The 26,047-nt window shown below is 43.1% G+C and overlaps 1 pseudogene; it reads right to left on the bottom strand.

Annotated features, from left to right (window-relative positions):
- Positions 1 to 537: 537 nt before the first annotated feature.
- LOC119244159 (40S ribosomal protein S2-like) lies at positions 538 to 24,222 on the bottom strand (annotated as a pseudogene).
- Positions 24,223 to 26,047: the final 1,825 nt, after the last annotated feature.

The raw sequence follows: 26,047 nt of genomic DNA, 5'->3' as shown, positions 1-26,047 counted from the left end.
TCTTTTTTTTGTGGAAGCATGTATTGTCCTGAATGTCTCTGAAGGGTCTATTGGTTTAACATTTTATTAAGATCTTGCCTAGTTTCTGAATTAGTGCTATACACTTGGGGCCGACTATTCCAGTTCTGCCTATATCCAAGGAGCTTTGAAGGTCCCTGGAGGTCTATCCAAGTTTATGAATGAAGATCAAGATTCATGAGCATTTGCAGTGGACTTGGGATTCCTCTGCAGCTGTGTGACTCGTCACATCTGCCATCTTCATTTTTTTTAAAATTTGTGCATAGGAAAACTAGTATGTAGTTCAGAGGTACAGGGGGTGAGAGGATTCACCAGAGACAGTGTGAGGAACAGAACAGTGGGATCTACTAAAATACACTGCTGAGGGGAGCAGCAGGGGAGATAGGAGAGGTCTGCTGCACCTTGTGGGTCAGTTCCCTGGCCAGGCATCAAACTCAGGCCTTAATGGTGACAACACTGAGACTTAACTCCTAGGCCACTAGGGAGGCCTACCATCTTCACTCTTTCCTCATTCCAGTCTCAAAGGATAGCCTGATTTTCAGTTTTCAGGGTAAGTTTCTGTTGGGCCTGCAGGCCAGCTACAAGCCAGGATGCCTATAAATAGATGAAATAAGCTCAAAGATAAGATTAGAGTTCAGTGTACAAATGAGGTAAGTGTTTCTGGATCATGAGTGAGTCAGTGTTTATGTTTCTATTCCATATTCCTTCTCTGTTTAGGTGGAATTCTAGATAAAAGTAGCTTAGGCAGCAGTTAAAATTGAAAAAAAAAAAAAAAGAGCCTCTTCCCTTATATCATAATTTATGTAATATGTTGTAGTTGCAAAATTCTCTCTGGACACATTTGTGTCCTGGCTAGAGGGGTGTGTACTGACAAGAATATTTGGCAGAGGAGAGAAAATGGTCCCAGTGGAGCTAACTTCAGAGCCTTTAAATATCAGTGTTATTTGTTTTGAGTTGCAAGAGCCCTATAAGCAAATGCCACATAATTTCTTCAAGCAATTCTCACTGACAACAAAAATATAAATGCATCTGCTCCGTGTGAATATATTGAAATGCTACAGTTTACTATTATGCTATAATTAAAGGAAATGACACTGCAGGAAGGGAAACCTAGAGGAGCTGTCATGAAAATCCAAATAGCAATATTTTCAGCATTCAGTGAGTCACTCTTCTCCAGGAATAGGCATGGCCCAGGCAGAAGGCTGCACACCATCTCACTTACAACTGTTTTCAGTGCTATTGAACGCAGTCTCCTCTGAACAGGCGGAGCCCAGATTATTCTCTGAGACTTTCTAGCTCTGAAGGTGGTATTTCCTGGCACATTGTTCAGGAAATTCGCAACTTCAAATAAATCATATTCCCAAAGCAAATCCATATTGAGAACAATGTCATCAATGGTATTATTCCTGGCTAACCCATCAAATACAACTGAGGTGAAATTCTAGGTCTTTTAAAAATACCTGTGTGCATAAATCACACCAAGTGTCTAACATAAAGTGGTGATTATAATAGTTGAGCTCCATAATAGTGACTTTTTGGGTATATAAGCAAGAGCCACATGGTCAATGATGGACTCTGAACAGCCCAGGAGGCAGATACTGTGCTGTCCAACTTACAGAAGAATAGGCTGAGGTTTAGGAAGGGTAAGTAAGTTCACAGTCATAGTATCTATAGCCAGGTCAATGTAACCTTCAGGATAGGTCCTCCCTGTTGTTGAACTGTGTGTAATATTCTGCAGATATCACCAGCCCAGAGTTGAGGTCCTGAGGATGGAGGCCATGCAGCTCAGGAGGGAGGAGGAGGAGCCATGGAGAGGGTTTCCCCACTTTTCCTCTCTGAGTGCTGGGGTTGAGGAGGAACTTGGGAGAGGTCTCCTCCCTTCTAAGCAGAGCTAGTCTTGAGCAGTCTTCAAACCCATGTCCTTCTTTTGTGTATTTCCTCGTGGCACATCAGTGTTGCCAAGCCCAAGCTCTTTCAACATGACTCCCAACTTGTACCCACTCCCAAAGAGTTCCATTTCCCTTCTCATAATAGCTTTGACAGGCCTGGCTGGAACCTTCTTGGAAGTGTGGCCTATTGTTAGGGCATTGTGAACTTACAACTACTGGTAGGCCACCCAGGTGAAGGGGAATAGTGCCAAGGAAGGGAGGGAGGGAGAAGAGTTACCATGAGGTATTTTGCTTGTGGTAATGTGTTTTTCTCTGGCATTCTATGTATGTTCATGAAGGTACAGACCTAGGGCATCCAGGGCCCCATCTGTCAGCTGACTCACAGCCAGGGTTGACTGTCAATTAGAAAGAAAATGAGGTCCTGCTTTTTCCCTGAGATGAACCAGTAGGCCACCTTAGAGGAGTCATGATCTCTCTAAAAATCTAGGGAGATGTTTTTTGTCAATAAAGATCCTAAAGTCTGTACATCGAGTTGTATTATGTTGTTCTGGGGAACATTCTAATCAGAGAGAAATGTTTCCAATCTGCTCAAAGAACAACTAGGCCCTTTTCTAGGAAATGGCATTATCCTCGATTCCACTTTGTGTTTCTGTTCTTTATAATTACTTGTTGGTGCTTCAGATGGTTGCTTATATCTCAGTAGGTATACCATGCTGTAATGGAACAGCTTGCTTTTTATTACCATGAAAACTTTACAGTTTAGGCATAATGTAAGAGTTTGAAATATTCAGAATTAGAATTTCAGATCAACAGAATGAAACATTTTCACAAAGGATGTTTATTCAGCATGAGTGTTCAATGTATTTGGATATATGACAACACTAAGCCCACCAGGCCCCAGGTTTCTGCTGGCATAGATAGGACCCCCATAACACGAAGGGTGGCAGCACAGCCCCCCTGAGACTGTATTGTTACTTCAGCACCACAGAGGGTCAGAGTCTTAATTCCAGACCCAGTGTTGACTCAGAAGCTTCCTGTTAACCATGCTTGTCCCACCTCAGCCCTGTCACATTCCACCAAGGCCACATATCCTTCAAGTTATTGGTGTGGGTATCCATAGACTATTCTGATAAAAAACAAAATCCCGTATTTCCAAAGTCATAAATTTGATGGAAAATCTTAATATGGCTTTTAAAAAGAGGATAATATTTAAAAAACAAAATAAAGTTTTCTGCACTGCCAGATGGGGCCTGGATAGGCCCAAGTTCCAGGCTACCCTCAGCCTTCTCCATGTCCCAATATGTACTGTTCTGTACAGGTAATATCACCTTTATCTGTACAGCAAGCAGAGTGGTCAGAGAACTCTGTTCTAGAACTTCCCCCCTGATGGTATTGATGGAGGATAAGAATAGAAAAACTGGAAAGGAGACACAAGGTCAGGAACCTGTCTCACACAAGGAGGTGGGGGTAGAAGGGATTAACATAGCCAGTAAACCCAACTATAGAAAATAAGATCCTCAGGCGCCAACGCCTAGATCACCAGGCACAAGACCCAGGCAGGTATCAGACTGCTGTAGGGAGTGTCAGGAGCACAGACCTGAAGGTGAAGATATGGAGATTAAGGAACAAACCATCCATCCACAAAGATGAGCGCCTCCTCACCAAAATAAGATGATAAAACCTAACACTTCCCCCGCAAAGGAGCAGCAGTCTTTTTACCCACCTGTGATTATGCAGGTGCTTCTTTTCATCAACTCTCTGCCTCTTCAGGGCAGCAGCCTCTTGCCTGCCCATGATCTGTACCATGCCAGGGCTTCTCTTCACTGACCTCCCTCAGTGGAGGCAGCTCTCCTCAAGGCTGCCTGCCTGCAAACATGCAGGCCTCTCTCAGCAAACCTGTCCCTTTCTGGGCAGCTCTTCCTGCCAGTTTGTGTCTATGCAAGTGTCTTTTACTCTTCTGTCCCTTTTCTAATAAACCTGCTCTTTAAATATAACTAACTTCTCTGTCTCATGGAGAAACTCTCCTAGAAAACTCACAATATGCCGCTGAAAGGGAAGTGCTGGTGAAACCTTTCCCGGAGTGAACCCAAGGACCCTGCACCCCAAACCCACTGACTCCAAAAATGACATCATCATGACCCATTGCCTGGCACTTGTTTCCACTGGGGAGCAAGTATTCCACTGGATTCAGGGGTGGCTCCCAGGACACTGGCTCCTGAGACAGATTTGTAGGACCCTATGGAGTCAGGGAGGGCCTGCTTCCTGCTCTCCCTCCCCTCCATGTTTTCTTGGCAGATTCTGGCACGACTGTGGCAGCTCTGCAGGCAGTACCAAAACCTTTGAGACAAGTCTCGGGTTTCCCTGGGAGCTCCTGCTCTGTGCTGCCCTGGTGGCTTTGGTAGTAAAGAGGAGATTAATGGTAAGAAAAGAGAAAAAGTTGGTCAAACTCTAACAGGGTGGTCCCCAGGAAAGGGGGAGGTTCCAGGTTTCCTGCCCCACCCAAAAAGAGGGTGGAGCTGAGCAGGGAGGAGAAGAAGCTGGAGAGGAGACTGAGGAAGGAAGGAAGCAGGATGGAGCCAAAAGGAGACCTGGAGGAGGCACATGGAACAGAGAGACATGTCAAAAACGTGCACTTGCCTCTTGGTCCTGGACTGGGTGACACAGATGTGGGTGAGAGACCCATGGGGAGGTGACAATGGCGGTTTTTATCTTGATTTTGATTTTGCTCTTTTCCTCCCAGACTTGTCTGGCTGTTTCTGATCCTTTTCTGTGGGTCCCCACTGGAAGATACTTTAGATTTGTGGCAGGCTTTGGGGTCTTGCTCTGGGCCAATGCCTCGTGGGTGGACTTTTACCCACGAGGGAAAGGTAGCTTTGGGTACCCCCCAACTTTCACTTCTTGGGCACTGAAGTTTCACCTCCAGCAGTCCCTTGGAGATGCATTAGAAGCCCATCTATCCCAAGTGACCAATACGAAAAACATGCTGAAAACATTTCAGACCTAAGTACGACACCTTCAGAAGAAATTAATGGATGGTGTGGATGAAAACAATCATCTTCAGTGAGGTCTTGAATCACTATCCCAGGACAGGGTGGGATGGAGGTAGAGAGTGCCCGCACACTGCAGAAACAAGGAGATTTGTGGGCGTGCTCATGTGCAGGGACAGGGAAGATGTTGAAGTGTTGTAGAGCAGCCCTGATACAAAACGGGGTGCCCGACTGTGGGTCCTCACCCGCGCGCTTAAAAGGACTTATCAATGCTCTACTGCAGGCACACACGAAAGGTTAATAAAAGGTTTATTTACAAGGGAAGGGGAAATGAGGAAATGTACAGCTCTGGGAGAAAAGTGGGAGACAAAGTTTTAAATGAGTCCTACCCGATCCGCCGATCAGGAATCCCAAAATGGCGCTCTCAGAGCTGGCCGCCAGCCAGGAGCCATGAAGCCAGGAGGCGAGCGACAGCGAGCCAGCCCAAGGCCCACGTGTTTGGTTTTTATACCCAACCTGGTTGCCCAACTCCACCCTCAGGTCCCAGCCACCCTCCCTTTGGTGGTGATGGGATTTGTCTTTCCCAATGTCTTGATGGCTTTAGTCTGGAGTGGGGGTGGGGTCCACAAAGCCTGTATGAGTTTAGCTCAGGACATCACTTCTCCCTAACAGAAGGACAAAAAGTAAGCCCATTAAATTTTCTGTCGAATTCATCCTGAAAACCATCCATCTGCCTGATCCCTTTAATAAGGAGCCTGCAGTAGTGGACGACTTGGAAAGAGGAAAAGAGAAGCAGGAGGTGCACCTCTCCCAGGCTCTGTCTGAAAAGCATCTGAAGCTTCTCATTTGTCCTGTGAACTTACACGTGTCATTTAAGAGGCAAGAAGGAGAAAAAAGGGAACTACCCAGAAAACTGGGTAAAGAAAATCAAATGAAGTTTACTGAATACATAAAAAACCTCCAAAGGGAGCAGGCATCTTTGGAATCTGGAAGTTCTCACGTCAGAAGTGACATTAGGTAGCTTTGGCTGACACACCAGCTGCTGCCTGGGTTATATCAGGAGTCTGTAACGCTGCTGCTGAGAGGGAACCTGCTGCCTCATCATCCAGAGGAAAGATCCCAACATGGATAGAAACCAGGGGTGAAGGAGATGGTGAAGACATGAAGCAAGAACTGAAGAAAAACCACCTTCTATCAAAACATGATTGTCTTCTACGAAAACAAACTCAGAAGAAAGATGGATGGCAGCCCTCCTTCCGCAGCTAAGGAAGGAGAATGACCATTTCAGACAAACACTGGCTTACCTACAGTTCACATTCGTCTTTCTGAAGGGCAGTTTTCTGAAGAGCTGCTGCTCTACACACAGCCCACAGAGGTCAGAAGTACCTGGGTCAAGAGCCCCAGGTCACCAGGTCCCCCAGGAAGGAAGAAGATTCCTCTTGTTCAGGGATGACAAGTCACTTGAAGGTTTAGGGCAACTTTCAGAGCCTCTGGATCTGAACACCCACACTGGGAAAAACACATCTATGCGGGTCCTCTTTCCATAAAAGTACCTTTGATTTCTCTATCTCCAACCTGACTCATCATTTAACTGATGCCACAATGACTCAGGTTTAATTTATGGCATCATAATGCCTAAGTAGATCTTTTTCTAGTATAGATTCATTTAATGTGACTCCCAACATTATCTTATTTTCATGTCATTGAATTTTGTACAATTAAATAGTATAACTATTATATTTTGATTTCAATAAAATGTTCACTTTTACTTAAAATAATAAACCAAAATAAAAACTATGGGCCTTCCTAGTGGTGCAGGGGTTAAAATCTCAACATTATCAAGCTACTGGAAGCCACTGTGGCATGAGTTCTATCACCAGCCAGGGAGATAACCCCCATGGCACAGCAGACCTCTCCTGTCTTTCCCTCTGCTCCCCTCAGCAGTGGATTTCAGTCAGTCTGCCTGTTCTGCTCCTGCTCTGTCTCTGGTAAATCCTCTGGTCTACACCCCAGTTCTTGTATGCATAAATAAATAAAATAAATCTTTAAAAAATTATATAGTAATGTAGAAAATATAGTTTTTTGTCAACAGTGAGGATTTCAGCAGTTTTTCTGGTTATTACCAATGCAAAAAAGGAACATTGAGTGAATATTAATGAGCTTATATTGGAGTACCTCAGGGTTTTATTATGAGTCTTCCTGGAATTATCTCCCTAATCATATCAGTTCTGATTGTCCCAAGACCATGCATATGCTGAAGATTTCAATATTTTTACATGCATTTTTTGACATTTTCTTTGAGCTTCTGACAGCTTGACATCAGCACTTGGGATGTCTGAGTCTTATCTTCAATCTAACAAACCCAAACAGAAGCCTCAGATCGCCCTTTGCCACAGTCCCCCAGTTTTCTCCATCTAAATAAAACACTGTCAGTAGGCTCCCAGGCACCTGGGCTCTGCCTCCTTCCCATGTGAGAAGCTGTCAGCAAGTCCTGCTGCCAGCTTCAGAATGCACTTGGAAGTTGTCTGCCACTTTGCCCCAGGGCCGCTGGCTCAGTCCAAGTACACAGCAGTGGGAGCTCTGATGCTGCCCTCCCTGGGTTCCTAGCAGCAGCACTGTTGATTATAGGGTGTGATAATTTCATGTCCTAGGGCACTGTAAGGTGCTGGGCAGCATTCTTGGCCTCCACCCACTCAATGCCTGCAGCTCTCCCTCCACCCTGCCCCGACCAATCATGATAACCAAGAATCTCTCCAGATATAATAAAATATCTTCTGGAATCAAAGTTGTCATGGGTTGGAAACCACTGCTCTGATCCTGTTCCTTTTCTGCTTTGAAGAAATGTGAAGTAATAGTATTCTTAAATCCCAGTCAGACAATTTCACTCTCCTGATTAAATGCTGGTTATTTCCTGTTGGATACATAGTAAACTCCAAGTTTTTTTTTTTAAACAATTTATTTATTTATGTGTATGAGAACTGGGGTGTAGGCCACTTTCATGGAAACTGCAGCTCATAGGATCACAGGTAATGTGGGCAGAACCCATTTGCCCTCCAAGGGGGCAGAATTGGAGGTTTTTGGTGACTAGAGACCAGACTCTGGTGACAGTAGGCCCAAGACTGCACAATCAAACCCCTAGTTTCTGATGGTCCACGTGTTGACTTGCCAGGAGAACTGAATCTGCTTATTTTATTTGAAGACTAGAAAAGAAATTGGAGAATATGTAATTGAAGGCTATTTCAGACTAGGAAGAGAGAAGTTTTCTCGTCAAGAAATATAATACAGGGTTTTTTGTTTTTCCTTTGGACTTCTGCAAAAGGTACACAATAAACACCCTGAAAATAATGGAGACCTTGTATTTACTGTCAGATTTCCCAATGATTTTCTAAGTAAAAACATTTTTGAACCTCCTGATGTGGAAAGAATAGTGGCCCTGGCCAATGAATCTATCTTGCTGGAACCATTTGATTTCCAGGAAGGACTCTCATAATGAGCAATGGTCTTACTTTAAAACCTTCCTAATCTGATGTTCGATGATTAGTTCTCCCTTGATTACTTTCAGAAGTGTTTGTGAAAACACATACTACATAACAATTTCTTATTTAAAAAACGGTTGGGGGGCCTCCCTGGTGGCGCAAGGGGTTAAGTCGCAGCACTATGAAGGTTTCCACAGCCACTGCAGTATGAGTTCGATCCCTAGCCAGGGAAGTGACCCTTATAGCACAACAGACCTCTCCTGACTTGCCTGCTGCTCCCCTCAACATTGTATTTCAGTTGATCCATCTGTTCTGCTCCCCACTCTGTCTCTGGTGAATCCTTTCACCCCCCGCACCTCTGTCCTGTACCCCAGTTCTTGTATGCATAAATAAATAAATCCTTAAAAAATAATAAAAAATAAAAAACTGGGTTCTTCTTGCAAAACTAAAAGTTGATGTTTCCCATCTTCCTAGTCAATATGAGAAAAGGCCATTTTCTTAGCTCAGAAGGAACCAAAAGATAAAATTTGGAGCAAAAGGGAAAGAGTCAAGATGCGATATTATTATTTGTTATATAGCCCATGTTCCTCTTTACTGCCACATATCTTTTTTGTTTTTTTTTTTTAAAGATTTATTTTATTTTTATACAAGAACCGGGGCACAGGCCAGATGCACGGGAGGGTGAGAGGATTCACCAGAGACAGAGCGGGAAACAGAACAGGCAGACTGACAAAATACACTGCTGAAGGGACCAGCGGGCGAGACCGGAGAGGTCTGCCGCGCCATGTGGGATTCTCGCCGGCAGGCCGGGATCAAACCCGCACTGCAGATGCTGCGGACTGCTTCACAGCGCTGCGTTCAACCGCCTGCACCACCAGGGAAGGCCCTGCCACATATCTTGCATATTGCCATCAAAGAAATGTGTCATCATAGTATATTTGCCCACAACCTAAAACCCTCCTGAAACATTCCCTCTCTCCCCTTCCACATGCTCTATCATCTACCTGACACAACCTGACCTTCCCATCCTGCCTATCCAGGCCTTACTACTAGTCTCCACTATGCACAGCTGTATTGAGAAGCATGTGAGTGTGTCCTTTGTGTCTGTAGGTAGTATCTCCTGTCCTGCTCTCTCAAGACTATCAACCTTCCTCCTCAATATGACCATCCCTTATTTTAAATTCAGATTACCACAAATCCTTTAAATCTTTCTACCTCTGCTCTACCACAATTATTCCTTTATTTAGTTCTATCAATAAAGTCATTCAATAAATTCAGGAAATATACCAATACGTTTTCACATATGGCACACTATGGGTGACACAATACATGTAAGAAATTATGCCATTTAGAGATTAAAATTTGGTAAGAAAGGTAAGATATTTTTAAGTAACTACAGTTCTAAGAGACAGGGCAAGGGTTATATTAATGAGTTATTAATGAGGTTTTACATCAACTTAGAGGAACAAGATGACTTTATCTTATCCAACCCATTCTGGCTCAGTTTCTACATATTGGGGTCACAGTCATGGACCTTGGGAAGGAGAAAGCTGGTGTCTCAGAAGAGGGTGCCTATGCAAAGGGTAAGATTGGCCCACAGCCTAATCTGCAACATTCAGAAACAACAGGCAAAAACTCAGTTGTGGGAAGAGTGCAGCAAAATAGGGTGTGGTAGCAATAACAAATAGAATGATACCTAACATTGTAGGCAGGCACCAGAGTAGAGCTCTAGAACAAAAAATTAGCAGAGGAAATAACATAGGGTGGGGTGGTGGGATTGGAGGTTGGAAAATGGCAAAAGATATGAAGGCTTTAGCCAAATAGGCTAGGTTTCTAGGTAAGACTAATTCAGCAGGAAGGTAAGATGAAGCCAGACTTAACAATGATTCAACCTGTCAACCTGTACAGGGTAGAAGCTACATCCATACACCCAAATGTGCCAGACCTGGGCCTGGGCCATGAAATTTTCCTTGTGTTGCTTCATTACTTGAAAAGAATATATGCACATAAATACAAACTATTCAAATAGCATATAATAAAAAGTTGAATGTGAGTGGTGGCTATATGGATATTGCTGATCCTATTCCTTCAACTTTTCAGCATACAAAAAAATATTTGTATGAGATGGTGGGGAGGGAATAGATTCAAGCACCTCAAATGTCCCATTGTCAACTCTCCTTCCATCCTCTCTCCAGCATGGGTTGTTATCATTTTTTCAGCACAACTTATCCTTGCTCCCTAACATAGCTTTGCCCTCATTAGAGTGACTCAGGAATCAATTCTGACACTAATAATGAAGAGATCCAGTGAAGACAGAGTAGGAATGGGGAAGGTGGGATAAGCATGGCCCCTAGAGATACAGCAAGACTAGAATTAGCTCAAAGAATGAAGTGGGGAGCCTTCCTGATGGCGTTGGCATTACCACATACCAGTGTCTTTCAGAATGTCTCTGTAATTGGGCTTGAAAACATCCACTGGACCTACTTTCATAATATATTTTATTTAATCTTTTTAAAGACTTATTTATTTATGCATACAAGAACTGGGGTACAGGCCAGAGCGGGGGAGGTGAGAGAATTCACCAAAGACAGAATGGGGAGCAGAACAGGCAGACTGACTGAAATACACTCCTGAGGGGAGCAGCAGGCGAGTCAGGAGGTCTGCTGTGCCATGTGGGTAGCTCCCTGGCAGGTGGGGGATTGAACTCGTGCTGCAATGGGTGGGGATTGTTTCATAGGTTGCGTCTTAACCCCTTTAGCCATTGGGGAGGCCCCATAATATATATATATATATATATATATTATGGGGCCATTGGGGAGGCCCCAAAATATATATATATATTTTTTTTAATAAATTTTACCCTTTCAACAATTTCTTTTTTTTTTTTTAATAAAGATTTAATTATTTATTTATACAAGCACTGGGTAGAGTCAGAAGCGAGGGAGGGTGAGAGAATTCACCAGAGCCAGAGCAGAGAGCAGAGCAGGCAGAAGGACTGAAGTGCACTGCTGAGGGGAGCAGCGGGTGGCAGGAGAGGTCTGCACGCCATGTGGGACCCTCCGGTGGCCGGGGAGCAGCCAGGAATCGAACCAGCGCTGCAGAGGCTGCGGGCAGCTTCGCAACCCAGCGCTCAACCACTGCGCCACTGGGGAGACCCCCATAATATATTTTTAAAAAGGAAAATCCTCATTGAAGCATCAAGTACCTTGAGAAATTTCTTCTAAGAAGTAATAACTAGGAGCAATTAGCTTTCACAGGAAAACATTCTTATGTCCACCTGCCTCTTTCTGGGATAGTTTAGGGGTTTTTTGTTTGTTGTTTTTTCTTTTTTCCTGCATTGTAATGCAAGATCCCCATTTCCCATCAAAAAGAAAAGATGGGGGGGCCTCCTTGGTGGCGCAAAGGGTTAAGACACCACCTATGAAGCTGTTCACAGCCACTGTAGCATGAGTTCAATCCCCGCCCAGGGAAATACCCACATGGTGCAGCAGACCTCTGCTGACTTGCCCGCTGCTCCCCTCAGCAGTGTATTTCAGTTGATCTGCCTGTTCTGCTCCCCACTCTGTCTCTAGTGAATCCTCTCACCCCCCCCCACACACATACACCTCTGGCCTGTACCCCAGTTCTTGTATATATAAATAAATAAATCTTTGAAAAAAAAAGAAGAAAAGATGGGAATCAGATAATCTGAGTGTCAAGTTTGTTTCTGCTCCTTCCTAGCTTACTATGAACATGAGTGAGTCATTCAAACTTTGAAGTAAAATTAAAAGGCAAAAATAACCCATTGACTTCATAAGACAAATGTGATGATGAAATGAAATATGTATGTCTAAACACTAGTTCTCTGCATGGAATGTAAAGAATTATTAACATTTCAGCAAGTTAATACCTATTGACTTTATAGAATTTATTTTTTATGAGTACTTTTCACGGACACACCCACAGCTACCTATAGGAAGTCCCAAGGAATCCATTAAAGAACTCATAGACCTATGTAGAAAGCAAGTACTTTGCCCAAAATATTAAAATCTCCATGCTCAGATAATTTCACTGCAGCATTCTGCCAAACATTTTAAGAATTAACTCCAACTCTACATAATCTCTTTGAGGAAACAGAAGAGGACAGAGTGCTTCTGAATTCATTTCATGAAATGAGTATTTCCCTGATACCAAAACCAGACAGTGCAAAAAAAAAAAAAAAGAAAGAAAAAAAGACCCCTACAGGCCCATATCCTCTTAAATATAGATGCAAAAATTTATAATAAAGTGGCAAATAGAATTCTGCAAATATAAAAACAGCTCCATACCAAGATCAAGTTTATTCAAAGGATGTAAGACTAGCTCAATATTCAATTGCTTGACACATAAAGGAAAAATACCGATAAATTGTATTTCATCAGTAACAAAATATTTCACATGGCTTTGCAAAACACCATGTTAAGGAGATGAAAAAATTAACTACGGGCTGGGAGAAAATGCTCACAAACCTCATATCCCAAAAAAGGACTTGTATCTCAAATACATATAGAACTTTCAAAACTCAACAGTAAAAAACAATCTAACTAAAAATGGGCAAAAGATATGAAAAGACATTTTGCCAAAGAGGATATACAGATGGAAAATGAGCATGAAAACATGTTCAGCACACTGATATTCAATATAATAAACCATCAGGAAAATTCAAATTAAAATCACAACAGGGGGGCCTTCCTGGTGGCCCACCAGTTAAAGACAGCACTATCAAGCTACTGCCAGCCTTCACAGCAGGAGTTCAATCCCTGGCTAGCCAGGGAGGAAGCCACATGGCACAGCAGACCTCTCCTGTCTCGCCTGCTGCTCCCCTCAGCAGTGTATGTTAGTAGATCCACCTATTCTGCTCCCCACTCTGTCTCTGGTGAATCCTCTCACTGCCCCCCAACCTCTGGCCTATACCCCAGTTCTTGTAAGCAAAAATAAAAATAAAATAAAATCACAATATTATATCACTATGTATCTATCAAGAGGGCTAAAATAAAAACAGTGACAACATCCAGTGCTGATGAGGATGGGGAAAAACCTGATCACTCAAGTACTGTTGGTGGGAATGTAAAATGGCACAGCCAGTCTGGAAAACAGTTTGGCAGTTTCTTAACAAAGTAAACATGCAATTATCAAACGACCCAGCAATCCTACTCCCAGGCATTTATCCTTCAGAACTGATGACTTATGTTCACTCAAAACCTGCATACAATGTTCATAACAGCTTTATTTGTAATAGCTCAAAATGGAAACAACCCAGATGGTCTTCCACAACTGCGGCCCATCCACAGCTTGGAAAAGTACTATACAATAAAAGAAATAAACTATTGATACACAACAACCTGAACGAATCTCCAAATAATTACAATAAATGAAAGAGGTCAATGCCAAAAGGTAACATATGATATGATTCCATTTATAGAACATTCTTGAAATGACATGTCTTATGAACATGGAGAGCTGATTAATAGTTGCCAGGATTGGGGAGGAGGAGGGAGTGGTTCTAAGCCTGCAGGAGTTCCCTGGCCACAATGGCTGTCCTGTCTCACAACTATGTCAACAGCAGTGTCCCCATGGTGGTGCTATGCTGAGGGTGTGTATGGTGTCAGGAATGGAGGAGACTGGGTGAGGGGTCATGACTGCTCCACATTATGATTTCAAATGCAAGTGGAACTAAACAAAGCAGTGTGTTTTTTGTATTTGAAGGCATGTTTTAACACACATCACTACAAGTCACATGTCCAGAGTAGAAAGCTGCCTATGGAACGGTGTGCTGCACACCCTGCCCTCAGCACATCTTGCATACTCAAGTGTCAACCCACTCACAGCCAGCAGGTTAAGCAAGTCAAGTTTTAAGCCACTTTTGTTTGACTTAAAATTTTTTTTAAAAAGGGCCTCCCTGGTGGCGCAGGGGGTTGAGCACTGCACTGTGAAGCTATCCACAGCAGCTGCAGCGCAAGTTCGATGGTGGGCCAGGGAGCTACCCACATGGCGCAACAGACCTCTCCTGTCTCACCCACTGCTCCCCTCGGCAGTGTATTTCAGTCAGTCTGCCTGTTCTGTTCCCTACTCTGTCTCTGGTGAACCCTCTCACCGCCCCCACAACCTGCACCTGTAGCCTGTACCCCAGTGCTTGTATGCATAAATCAATTTTTAAAAAATTAATTAATTTTGAAAAAAACATATAATTAACTTCATGATTTGGGGAGCTTTTCATATTTTAAGAAGAAACTGCTTGTACTTCATCAGTCTGCCTGTTCTGCTCCCCGCTCTGGCAAATTCTCTCACCCTCCCGTGCTTCTGACTGTACCCAGTGCTTTGCTTGTATAATAAATAAATAAATCTTTAAAAAAAAAAAAAGAAGAAGAAGAAGAAGAAACTGCTATCCAATCAAGAAAAAATAAGACTGGGTTCCCTGGTGGCACAAGGAGTTAAGCGTCAGCACTATCAAGCAATCTGCAGCCACTGCAGCCTGAGTTCAATCCCGGGCCAGGGAGGTGACCCACATGGTACAGCAGACCTCTCCTGTCTCACCTGCTGCTCCCCTCAGCAGTGTATTTCAGTGGATCTGCCTGTTCTGCTCCCCATTCTGTCTCTGGTGAATCTTCCCACCCCCTACATCTCTAGTCTGCACCCCAGCTCTTGTATGCATAAACAAATAAATCACTAAAATTAAAAAAAAAAAAAAAAGAAAACTTAATACCACTTAACCCCCCTCTTCTAGGGCCACAGATATTTCCTCCCCTTTTCTAGTAGGGCTATTCTTCCGTGGTATCTGACCTGGTTTTGTGCACCACTGCCTCAGCAAGCTTCTGGTGTCCTTCTAGCTGGGTGGTGTAGCTCCCTCACTGACCATGTGCCGGCTCGAGAAGTCCTGCCACTCTATGCTGAGAGGGCTGAGTCATCGTTTTTCCATGCCTGAAAGAAACAGAACAAAACTTTTGTTTGTTTGTTGACAGAAATTGGCAAGACATATTGGTTTTGATGATGAAATGCTAGCTCTTACTTCCTTTTCACCCTGAAGAAGGTTTACTTCTGGAGCCCAGACGATAAGTGTTTACAGTCAAAGTGACAGCAATTCTCATGCCTAGTTATCTCTGGTCGAAGTCCTTATCCTTGAATGTTTTCAAAAAAAAGAAAAAGAAAAATATTTTGGGGGTCTAATACATTTGCTCTGCTTAGTCAAAGCAGGAATGCAGAAAATTTGTTCAAAGAACTTAACTAACTTAAGAGTTAGAGATACAAAAGTGGTCCTCAAGTTTTCAACTGTTTCTACACTTCTAACACTTTCCATCATATTATCATACGAATCAGAGGATGAACTTTAAAGGAAATGTTTATTTTCCTAACCTTTTAAGATTCATATATTGATGGGAGAAATTATTACACTGAGACCTAAAAGTTACCAGAGAAGTAATTTGTTCCCCATTCCTACATCCTTTTGGACAAATGTGTTCATTTATAAAAATAACAATCATTCCCTAATTTGACAACTATAAATGTTTATTTTATTTAAAAACCAGCTGTTGTAATTAAGAGCTGACATAGGAGCCTCCCTGGTGGCTCAAGGGGTTAAGATGCAAAGTATGAAGCTATTCGCAGCTGCTGCAGCATGAGTTCTATGCCCGCCAAGGAGCTACCCACATGGCTCAGCAGACCTCTCCTGACTCGCCCGCTGCTCCCTTCAACAGTGTATTTCAGTTGCCTGTTTTTAAATTCTTTTTTTTTAATAGAGGCATGTTTTATTCATTTATTTATTTGTTTGTTTTGTTTATACATGCACTGGGTACAGTCAGAAGTGCGGGAGGGTGAGAGAATTCACCAGAGCCAGAGCGGGGAGCAGAGCAGGCAGAAGGACTGAAGTACACTGCTGAGGGGAGCAGTGGGCTGCAGGAGAGGTCTGCACGCCATGTGGGACCCTACTCTGGTGGTCGGGGAGCAGCCGGGGATCGAACCGGCGCCACAGAGGCCGCGGGCAGCATCGCAACCCAGCGCTCAACCACTGTGCCACCGGGGAGGTCCATCAGTTGCCTGTTTTGTTCCTTACTCTGTCTCTGGTGGATCCTCTCATCGCCCATACCTCTGGCCTGTGCCCAGTTCTTGAATGCATAAATAAATAAATGTTTTAAAAAGCTGATATAAAATACACAATCTATAAGAAGGGCAGGGGATATAAAGACTTTTCCAGAAATTTTCAGACAGAATGTAAAAGTTAAAAATTTTGTTTCTATTTTTACTACTTGATTTTCAGTATTCTATAATGTGATGTTCACTGAGAAAAGATAAATTTGGGAAAGCACCAGGAAGCAAATAATGTCCATAAAAAGCCTTTTTGCTCAGGGAAAAAGTCACTCATAATTGAATTTTTCCTGGCCAAAAGTAACATAGACTGGGCAACATAAACAGCAGAGACTTATTTTCTCACAGTTTTGAAGGCAGAAAGCTCAAGATCAAGGTTCTAGCTGATTCTTTCTTTTTTTTTTTTAAAGATTTATTTATTTGGCTAGAAACTTATTACTCCCTTGGAAGCCCCATCTTCAAATACAGTCACACTGGGTTTCACTATAGGATTTGTGGACAAACACAAACTTTCAGTTCATGACAGATAGTGATGCCAAAATTATTTTCAAAAATATAATCATGTAAAAGATGAATTATAGTCTATGTGTCCATAGTCCATGTGTTCACTTGTGTTTTTCATAATACATCAAAACTTAGAAACATTTAATAATCCACAAACATCATAACAATCACGTATTTACTGAATTTCACTTTTTTTCCCCAGATATAATTCACTTTATTTTCTGGTATAAAGATTATGTGGAGGGCCTGCCTGGTGGCACAGTGGTTAAAGACAGTGCTATCAAGTTATTGCAGCACAAGTTTGATCCCCAGCTGGCCAGGGAGCAACCCACATGACGCAGTGGACCTTTCCTGTCTCTTCTGTTGCTCCTCTCAACAGTGTATTTCAATAGATCTGCCAGTTCTGCTCCCCACTCTGTCTCTGGTGAATCCTCTCATCCTCCACACCTCTGGCTTACACCCCAGTTCTTTTATGCATAAATAAATAAATCTTTTTTAAAAAATGTGGAGGCCATGGTTCTCTGCATGGAGATTCTCTTGTGTGTCTTCAACAAGTGGTCAGTGAATTCCTGATAAGGAGACTTGGTGAACATGGTCTCTTTCAGAGGTAGGAGTGAGATAGCTGTAGGTTTTAGAGATAGCATCCAAGGTGGTCTTGGCAAAGATGCCCAGGGTGGAAGTGCAGTCATTATTACTGGCCATCAGCAACCCTGGCTAAAGTGCAGCAGTCATTGTTACCGGCCATCAGCAGCAGCTTCTTGGACACAGAGGCCAAAACAATTCCAGCGGCCCTGAGGACAGGGATGAGAACCAGCACAGAGCCACAGAGGTTGGTCACCTTGCAAGGGACAGGGTTGAACTTGTTCCCCCAGTAGCCTCACAGAACCAGGATGGAGAATTTAGCCAGAATGAATAGCCCCCTGGGTGGCAGTGGCTACTTCCTAGGAATATTTAACACCCAGATCAACATGTACGTTGTAATTTCTGATGGATACTAATGCCTAGAACCTGGCCACCTGGCCAGCAGAGGTATGCTTTTGCACTGGATAAATTCAAAACTTCATCCTTGAGGGATGGCCCCAGAAAAAAATCAATGCTCTGATTCCTTAATGGGCAAGAAGGAGAGATGGACCTCCTCCAGCGACTCAATCTTCATGTCCTTGACCAGATGGCCCAGCTTGATGAAGGGGATCTACTCTTTGTCTTTGGCCTGGCCTCCACAAGCTCCACAGCTGATGCAAGCCTGGGACCCAAGCCCTGGGCCCCTGCCAAGGCCTCCACACAAACCTCAGTGGCGTCCTATTCCAGGACCACCCCACAGGCATCTGGGATCCCCTGCAGCACTGCCAATGCAGGCCTTCTAAAGTGTTTGTGGAGAAGCAGAATTCCACATTTTGTTCAATGTTATCAACCACTCACTGCCCTCAAAGTTGGTTTTGTGTACTGTCTTCACTCTCAGCCCTGTCTTTCCTCTCTCTCCACGCTCCACTCAGGGCACCCGCTTCCTTTACCAGGAAAGTCAAATACTCACCTCCTCACTCCCTCTGGACTGTGTCACGCAAATCCTATAGGACCGGGTACCAGGCACTTGCCAGGTGCTGGGCACAATGTCCCTGAATGCCAGGGAGCTATAGGCAGACCACAAAGGGGACAGGAAGCAAACACAATCACGATTCACTGGGTATTGCTTGCTCTCCTGGCAGCATCTGAACCCAACTTCAACTTGCCCTTCCCCCTACTGCCCACTTTCTCCTTATAATTTTGTTCAAAGAAAAAAAGACTTTATACTCTATTATGCCAATCTCAGATCAACCCATCATTCTCATAAAAAAAAAAAGTCTGAGTGAAGCATTTCATTTAAAATTAAAGCTGAAAACTGGCTTCTGAATCATACTCTTGTACATGTTCACAAGGAAAAGACACCATCGTGCATCTCACTGCTAGAAGACACTTAAAGACGGAGGGAGACTGGCTGAACCCAGGACTCAGAATAGTACAAAACAAGCAAAGGTGGAATTTACCATTTCAAAAAGGAGTCAGAGTTCCAGGGTTGTTGCATTGGGCAACATCACACTGATTAAGAAACGGGAGTCGGGGAGCAGGCTACATAATGCAGGATGCTGCGGAAGAGCAAGATCCTGGCCTTTTTATTGATGCACAGCATCGGTTGTAAGGGGGAGGAGCAAAAGGAAAGGGGAAGGAGATTAAGGAGAAGGAGATTAAAGAAAGGGGAAGAATGTAGAACATTAGGGATTGTGAGTCTGCCCTCCAGGCACTTCCCCTCTGTTTGATGACTCAGTATTGTCATTAAGATCATGCCCTAATCCCCAGCCATGGTTTTAATCTTATCAACAAGGTGTTCCACTGATAAGCTTCTGGGGTCCTTTGTTATACATTGGTCCTCAGGCCCCCCCAGGCAATGCATAGCCTTCCCAGTGTGATCCAGCTTTGTGCTCTTGTTTGATTTGAAGGGCACCTTCAGGGTTGGGTTCCTGTACCTAACTGACCAGGCCATTTTGACTTTGCTTAGGATTTAGAACTACAGGTGACAAAATAGTGGCTGAACAGGCTACTTAGGAGTAGAAGACCCACACAGGTATCTTAATAGGGTAGTTCTCAGGCAGGGTATCTCATGAGGCTTAATCAAGAAATCAGGACCTCCCTGGTGGTGCAAGGGGTTAAGATACAACCTATGAAGCTATCCACAGTCACTGAGCACAAGTTCAATCCCCAACCAGGGAGCTACCCACATAGCACAGCAGACCTCTCCTGACTCACCCACTGCTCTCCTCAGCAGTGTATTTCAGTCAATCTGCCTGTTCTGCTCCCCACTGTCTCTGGTGAATCCTCTCACCCCCCACACCTCTGGCCTGTAACCCTGTTCTTGTACGCATAAATAATAAATAAATCTTTTTTTAAAAAAGAGAGATCAGCTTGGATGTGATGGCATCGGAAGGGTCAGTTGGGTGTGAAGGACACACTCACCAGAGGGCCTCAATGACTGCTGGCAGGAAGCCTTAGTTCCTCCCATTGGGATCCTACTACTGGGATGTCCTCATGTAGGTTGGAAGAGTCTTGTAGACCAGAGGTGTAAGGGTGAAAGAATTCACCAGAGACAGTTGGAGAACAGAAAAGGGGAGATATTGAAATACACTGTTAAGAAAGGCAGCTGTCATGGCAGGTGAGGTCTGCACACAGAGAGGGTCCCCAGGCCCTATTTATACTGCAGGCATCATTGATTGGTTAGGGTGTTTAATCTTGGGTGTGTCCTGACTCATGATCCGGATCACCAGCTTAACGGATCAGCTTAGTGGCCCAGTTCCCATGGCAGTCCCATCCACTCCCTTTATCCATCCAGGCCTTCCTTGATGGGCAAGAAGTGAGGGTCTAGTTTTTAAATTTAGTAATAACACCATGACACTCATGATGTGTCAACTATCATCCCTGAAAGTGAGTAACCCAAGAGAGGGGACCCTAATTCTAAAAAGTCAGTAGGTCATGAAATAATCAGAACTTCCATATTCCATTTATCATGATCTTCCTATAGGGGTTCCCCATTCATTCAAACCTGAATTATTAGTAATACTCCTATTATTAGAGTGATATGTCAGTTTTTTCTGTTTAAAGGGGAGATACGGTAACCCACTGTCTTCACAGTTCTACAGAAGCTGTTTCATGTGAAACAGCACCAAACTCTAAGACAAAGACTCTTTAGATAGTCTGGGTTGAGTCTGTGCAAATAGGATATTTCCCAAATATTTGTTATTTGGGAAGGATAGAACCTAGGGAATTGAATATGGCCTGGAGGAAAAAAAAAATAAAGAGGGCATAAAGAAGCATATGGACTGGACTCTATACCTAGAAAATGAGGGATGAGACTCCTCAGAAGGTCTTAGACTTTGATCCAGAAGGTCCCTCCCTCTCTAACTTATATCCTTATTTCCCTAGTATGCCTTCCTATTTCCATGACATCATTATCCCCCTCCACTTCCATTTCTATCAGAGACTTCCTATAATAAATTTGGAAAATAAGGAGAATAGAAATTATTTAACAAACATCAAAAATGTGCTCAAGATAGTAGTTAAATAATAACTATAAATGAAAGCAAAAATAAATGCCATAGAGAATTTCAAACAGTAGAGGGATGAGGTCAGAATGTCTTCTAAATTTGGGCAAATGGTTCACCTCAAGTTTTAATCAATGTATAATTCCCTATCTGTAGTTCGACATACACACAGTTCAGATTTCAGAAAAATATATCCTGAACTAATGATGTAACACAACAAAGGTACTGCTGTTTGGGTATTTAAACACACCATGGAAAACTGAACTACTAAAACACCAACTGCAATTGCAATTACTTAAAAAGAATAGCAAGTTGGTGGGGAATTGGGCATCTTTCTATTCATCTGTTCCTTGTATTATGGAGTCAGAAAAACTTCTATAAATATAATATGTGACAACTTAGAGAAAAGAAAAAAACAGACTGAGTCCCTACAATTCACACAAATGACTTAGTAAAGAAAACATCTCCAACATTCATTTTCTTCCAAGTACATTCTACACAACCATTTTCTATAGACCTCTTTATGGCTCTATCTTACTAATCACCATCATTTTCACCAAATAAACTGATCTGAAGTTCAGGGGTCCAAGTTCCCTTCTGGATTCTGCTTTTCTGTCAACATAAATTGCCCACCTAACCCAATTATTTTGTCAAGTCAAGATCTTAAGACCCAAATTTCTACTCAACATTGAATAAATAATTCATCTGTAGTGTTTAGATCAACTTCCAATTGTCGCCTAAATGCAACAGTTTCTAAGTGAAACTTTGAAATTCTTTTTCCAAAGTCTTCCAGTTGCCTTCAGCATACAGTAAAAGCTTAGCTTGGTGCTGAAAGTCACTCCCTGGGACTAGCTTATGTTATCATATGCTTTCCTCCTCTACTCCAGCTTTTTCAATGTTTCCTGTTTAAGGTACTTTCCTCCACAATTTCCACTCCTACCACTGGTGGGAACTGTGAATCCTTAAAGTCCACACTGCTGGCTACATTTTTCCCTTTTCTAGTATTCAAAACACATTTTTAGTACACTATTTAGTATAGCTTTGTTTTCTCATTATTTAGTATTTTGTTATATATTGTCACATTCATAAATGTCTCATCTCCTCATGAGATAAATTTAAAGAAATCCATATCATATGTAGTATTTCTCCTTTATACTTAAAAAAAAAGAGAATGAGAATGCTAGACCTCTCCTGTCTTGCCCACTGCTCCCCTCAGCGGTGTATTTCAGTCAATCTGCCTGTTCTGCTTCCCACTGTCTCTGGTGAATCCTCTCCCCCACCCTCAACCCCCTGTACTTCTGGCCTACGCCCCAGCTCTTGCATGTAAAAATAAATAAATCTTTTTTAAAAATGAACATGCTGTTTTATATATATATATATATATATATATATATATATATATAAACAAATAATATCATACTAAGACCCAAATAGGGATTTTATAGGTATTCTATGAACTGCCTATTTTTGGGGGGAGGGGGGGTGGGGAATGTAGCATATCAAGAAGATCAATATTCAACTGCATTAAGCAAATACACCAAGATAGAGGATAGGACCAAGACCTCAGGACTGAATGAATTCTTGTTTCAGGTAGATTTAAAATAACTTGTATCTTCATTTAGAAAGGTTACATAACTAGAGCTGGACCTGCAGGACCATTAATATCTGTGGGGGAAATAGAGCTATTCTTCTCTGAGCAAAGATCACAGTCTGACAATTTTGTCTGAGAGAAATTTATTGAGTGTGCTTAATTCTTTATGGAGCAGGCTCTTTGTCTTCCCTGTTGCTGTGTTAAGCAAGGTAAAGCAAAAAATCTTCCACTGAGTGTCTGGGACTTCCATTCTTCTGCAGAACATGTAACCCCCTGTGGTAAGGTGGGAAACATATTCTGGAGTTTTGGTCTGGTTTTCTACTCACTAGAAGGAAATGCTGGGGCAGCTCATTTTGTATGGCTGAATTTCACTTTCTTTAGTTATAGAATGGAAATGGTGATAACTTACATTGCAGTATGAAACACACTTTATAAATTCAAAATGGTAAGGAAGTACTCATAATTATTAATTTTATTACTTAAAATCACTCATTGTTGGGCAAAACTCTATAATATGATAGAAACTACAATTAACACCTTTATCAACACATCAATTTCAATATTGTAGGTCCAAAACCAGAATCTGACAGCTTTATATACTGCTGAAATTCTTCATACTCCCATTCTGTATATTCTACTCTTTCTTTTAAAACAAAAGTTCACCTTTTTTAAAGATTATTTTTATTTATTTATGCATTACAAGAACTGGGGTTCAAAGGTGCAGGGGAGAGGGGAGAGGATTCACCAGAGACAGGGTGGGGAGCAGAACAAGCGGATCTACTGAAATACACAGCTAAGGGGAGCAGCAGACAAGACAGGAAAGGTCTGCTGCACCATATGGGCTAGCTCCCTGACTGGGGGTCGAACCCATGCTGCAGTAGTTGGCGATGGCTTGATAGCACTGAGACTTTGACCCCTGAGCCCCTAGGGAGGCCCGATTTTATTTATTTTGTGTAGAAGAACTGGGGTGTAGGCCAGAGGTGCGGGGGATAAGAGGATTCACCAGAGACAGAGTAGGGAGCAGAACAGGCAGATTTACAGATAAATACACTGCTGAGGAAAGCAGTGGGAGAGACAGGAGAGGTCTGCTGTGCCATGAGGGTTAGCTCCTTGGCAGGGTTGTTGCAGTGGGCTGTGGAGGTGGTAGCGCTGAGACTTAAACCCTAGGCCACCAGAGTCCCTCAACTCTTTCTTATCTTAAAATCTCTCCTTTCACCCCATGCTCCTGCTGCTACCAGACAAAACCAGTGGGTTTCCAGTGACCCCAAACTGTTAGGGAAAAAAATGTTGTCCATTCTAAGTGTTGATATCCACCTGTGAGCATTGCTAAAGTAACAAAACTCTAGTGCGTCCAAAGATTTTTATCAGTGAGAAATTCAAAGAGAATGGAGAAGTCGAGGAGAGAAGGATTTCAAAATACCGTATCCCAATCAAATTCTGAAATCAACCATTCCCTTGTGGGCAAATGTTTTGTCAAACAGGCAGGGCCCAAAGCCTAACGGCCAAGGCCCAAGAGGAGAATAACTGTTGTAGAGCAACCCCAATACAAAACGGGGTGCCTGACTGTGGGTCCTCACCCTCACGCTTAAAAGGACTTATCAGTGCTCTACTGCAGGCACACGCGAAAGGTTAATAAAAGGTTTATTTACAAGGGAAGGGGAAATGAGGAAATGTACAGCTCAGGGAGAAAAGTGGGAGACAAAGTTTTAAATGAGTTCTACCCGATCAGGAATCCCAAAATGGCACTCTGAGAGCTGGCCGCGAGCCAGGAGCCGTGAAGCCAGGAGGCGAGCAATAGCGAGCCCCCCAAGGCCCACGTGTTTGGTTTTTATATCCAACCTGGCTGCCCAACTCCACCCTCAGGTCCCAGCCACCCTCCCTTTGGTGGTGACGGGATTTGTCTTTCCCAATGTCTTGATGACTTTAGTCTGGAATGGGGGTGGGGTCCACAAAGCCTGTATGGGATTAGCTCAGGACATCATTTCCCCCTAACATTACCAGGAGAATGAATCCAAGAGAACCTCCCAGGAGGAAATGTAATTAAGAGATTTTGCAGGCCCAAAGGGCTTGGAGAGAAAGAGAGAACCAAAATTCAAAAGTTACTGTCCAAGCTGAATCCAATATGAGTTCAAGATGGAGGCTTTCATGATCTCTCAAGAGATGTGATTTTGTTGCCTGCCAAAGTGCTGAAGCTGGAAAATACGGCAGTTGGAAGCCAGCTCAAGAGATATGTTTGCGACCTGAGTAGTAAGAGCTTCCTGTCCCCAACCTTTAGAGGGGCAGCTGCGCCAGAGCTGGAGCAGAAGTAGGAGGCCCAGGAAGCAAAAGGCCCCACCCAAATGCCTGCCCGCTCTCTTTTAAAGTTTACCTGGAAGTTCCGCACCACCCATAGGTTCTAGCTGTCCTTGTTCAAGAAGTCAGGTGGTAGAGCAGTGAGACTTACTTATAGCTCTCTTACAACACCTTGATACTACCATATTTTTTTCCCCTTGTGGCATTTATGATCAAACTTCTTGAAACATCTCTCTGTAACTGACACCTCAAACTCAGATTGTGAGTTCAATAAAACTCCTTTGTTAACACAGTAGCTTGAGTAGAAGGCCCTGGCAGGTAAGCTCTCCCAGCTCACCTCTTCCTTCCATCTGCTGTGGCTGTTCACACAGGCATGTGAACTGTCTAGTCCTAAAGGCATTTGCATTTGTAACCTCTATACTAAAAATAAAAAGAGTCATTGACAGAAACACTTATAGATTTCAAATTAAAGAAAAGATTTGCAAATTAAGAAAGCTTAAAGTTGTACAATTAAGCTATAGATTGTGAATGTAGTTTCCAAATACAGTCTTCAAAAATAATGAAATAGGGCCTCCCTGGTGGTGCAGACAGTTCAGTGCTGCATTGTGAAGCTGTCCACAGCCTCTGCAGCGCTGGTTCGAGTCCCAGCCAGCCAGGGCAGGGAGCTACACACATGGCGCGGCAGATCTCTCCTGACTCACCCGCTGCTCCCCTCAGCAGTGTATTTCAGTCAGTTTGCCTGTTCTGCTCCCCACTCTGTTTCTGGTGAATCCTCTCACCCTCCCATGCATCTGGCCTGTACCCCGGCTCTTGTATAAATAAATAAATAAATCTTTAAAAAATTTGATTTCATATTCAGATTTGGTCCATTAAAAACAAAATAGTGAAATATTTCAAAAATAAGAATATGTGTGTGTGTGTGTATGTAAGAGAGGAACCTCTATAAGAAGGGGAGGTTCCAGGTTCACAGCCTGGAAGAGGGGCAGAGCTGAGTGGCCAGACGAAGTTCTAGAATACATGGAGGAGTCACAGGAGGGAAGACATAAGGAGCAAAGGGCCATGTGAAAGAGGGCAAGTTCGCTTCTCAACTTTGGACCTGCATAAGGGTCTATGGAGACCCACGGAA

The sequence above is a fragment of the Talpa occidentalis genome, unplaced genomic scaffold (genome assembly GCF_014898055.3).
Source record: "Talpa occidentalis isolate TD23 unplaced genomic scaffold, MPIMG_talOcc4v2.1 talOcc4.14, whole genome shotgun sequence".
Taxonomy (NCBI): domain Eukaryota; kingdom Metazoa; phylum Chordata; class Mammalia; order Eulipotyphla; family Talpidae; genus Talpa; species Talpa occidentalis.
The sequence above is the reverse complement of the archived record's forward strand: the minus strand, read 5'-3'. Positions and strand labels throughout refer to the sequence as shown.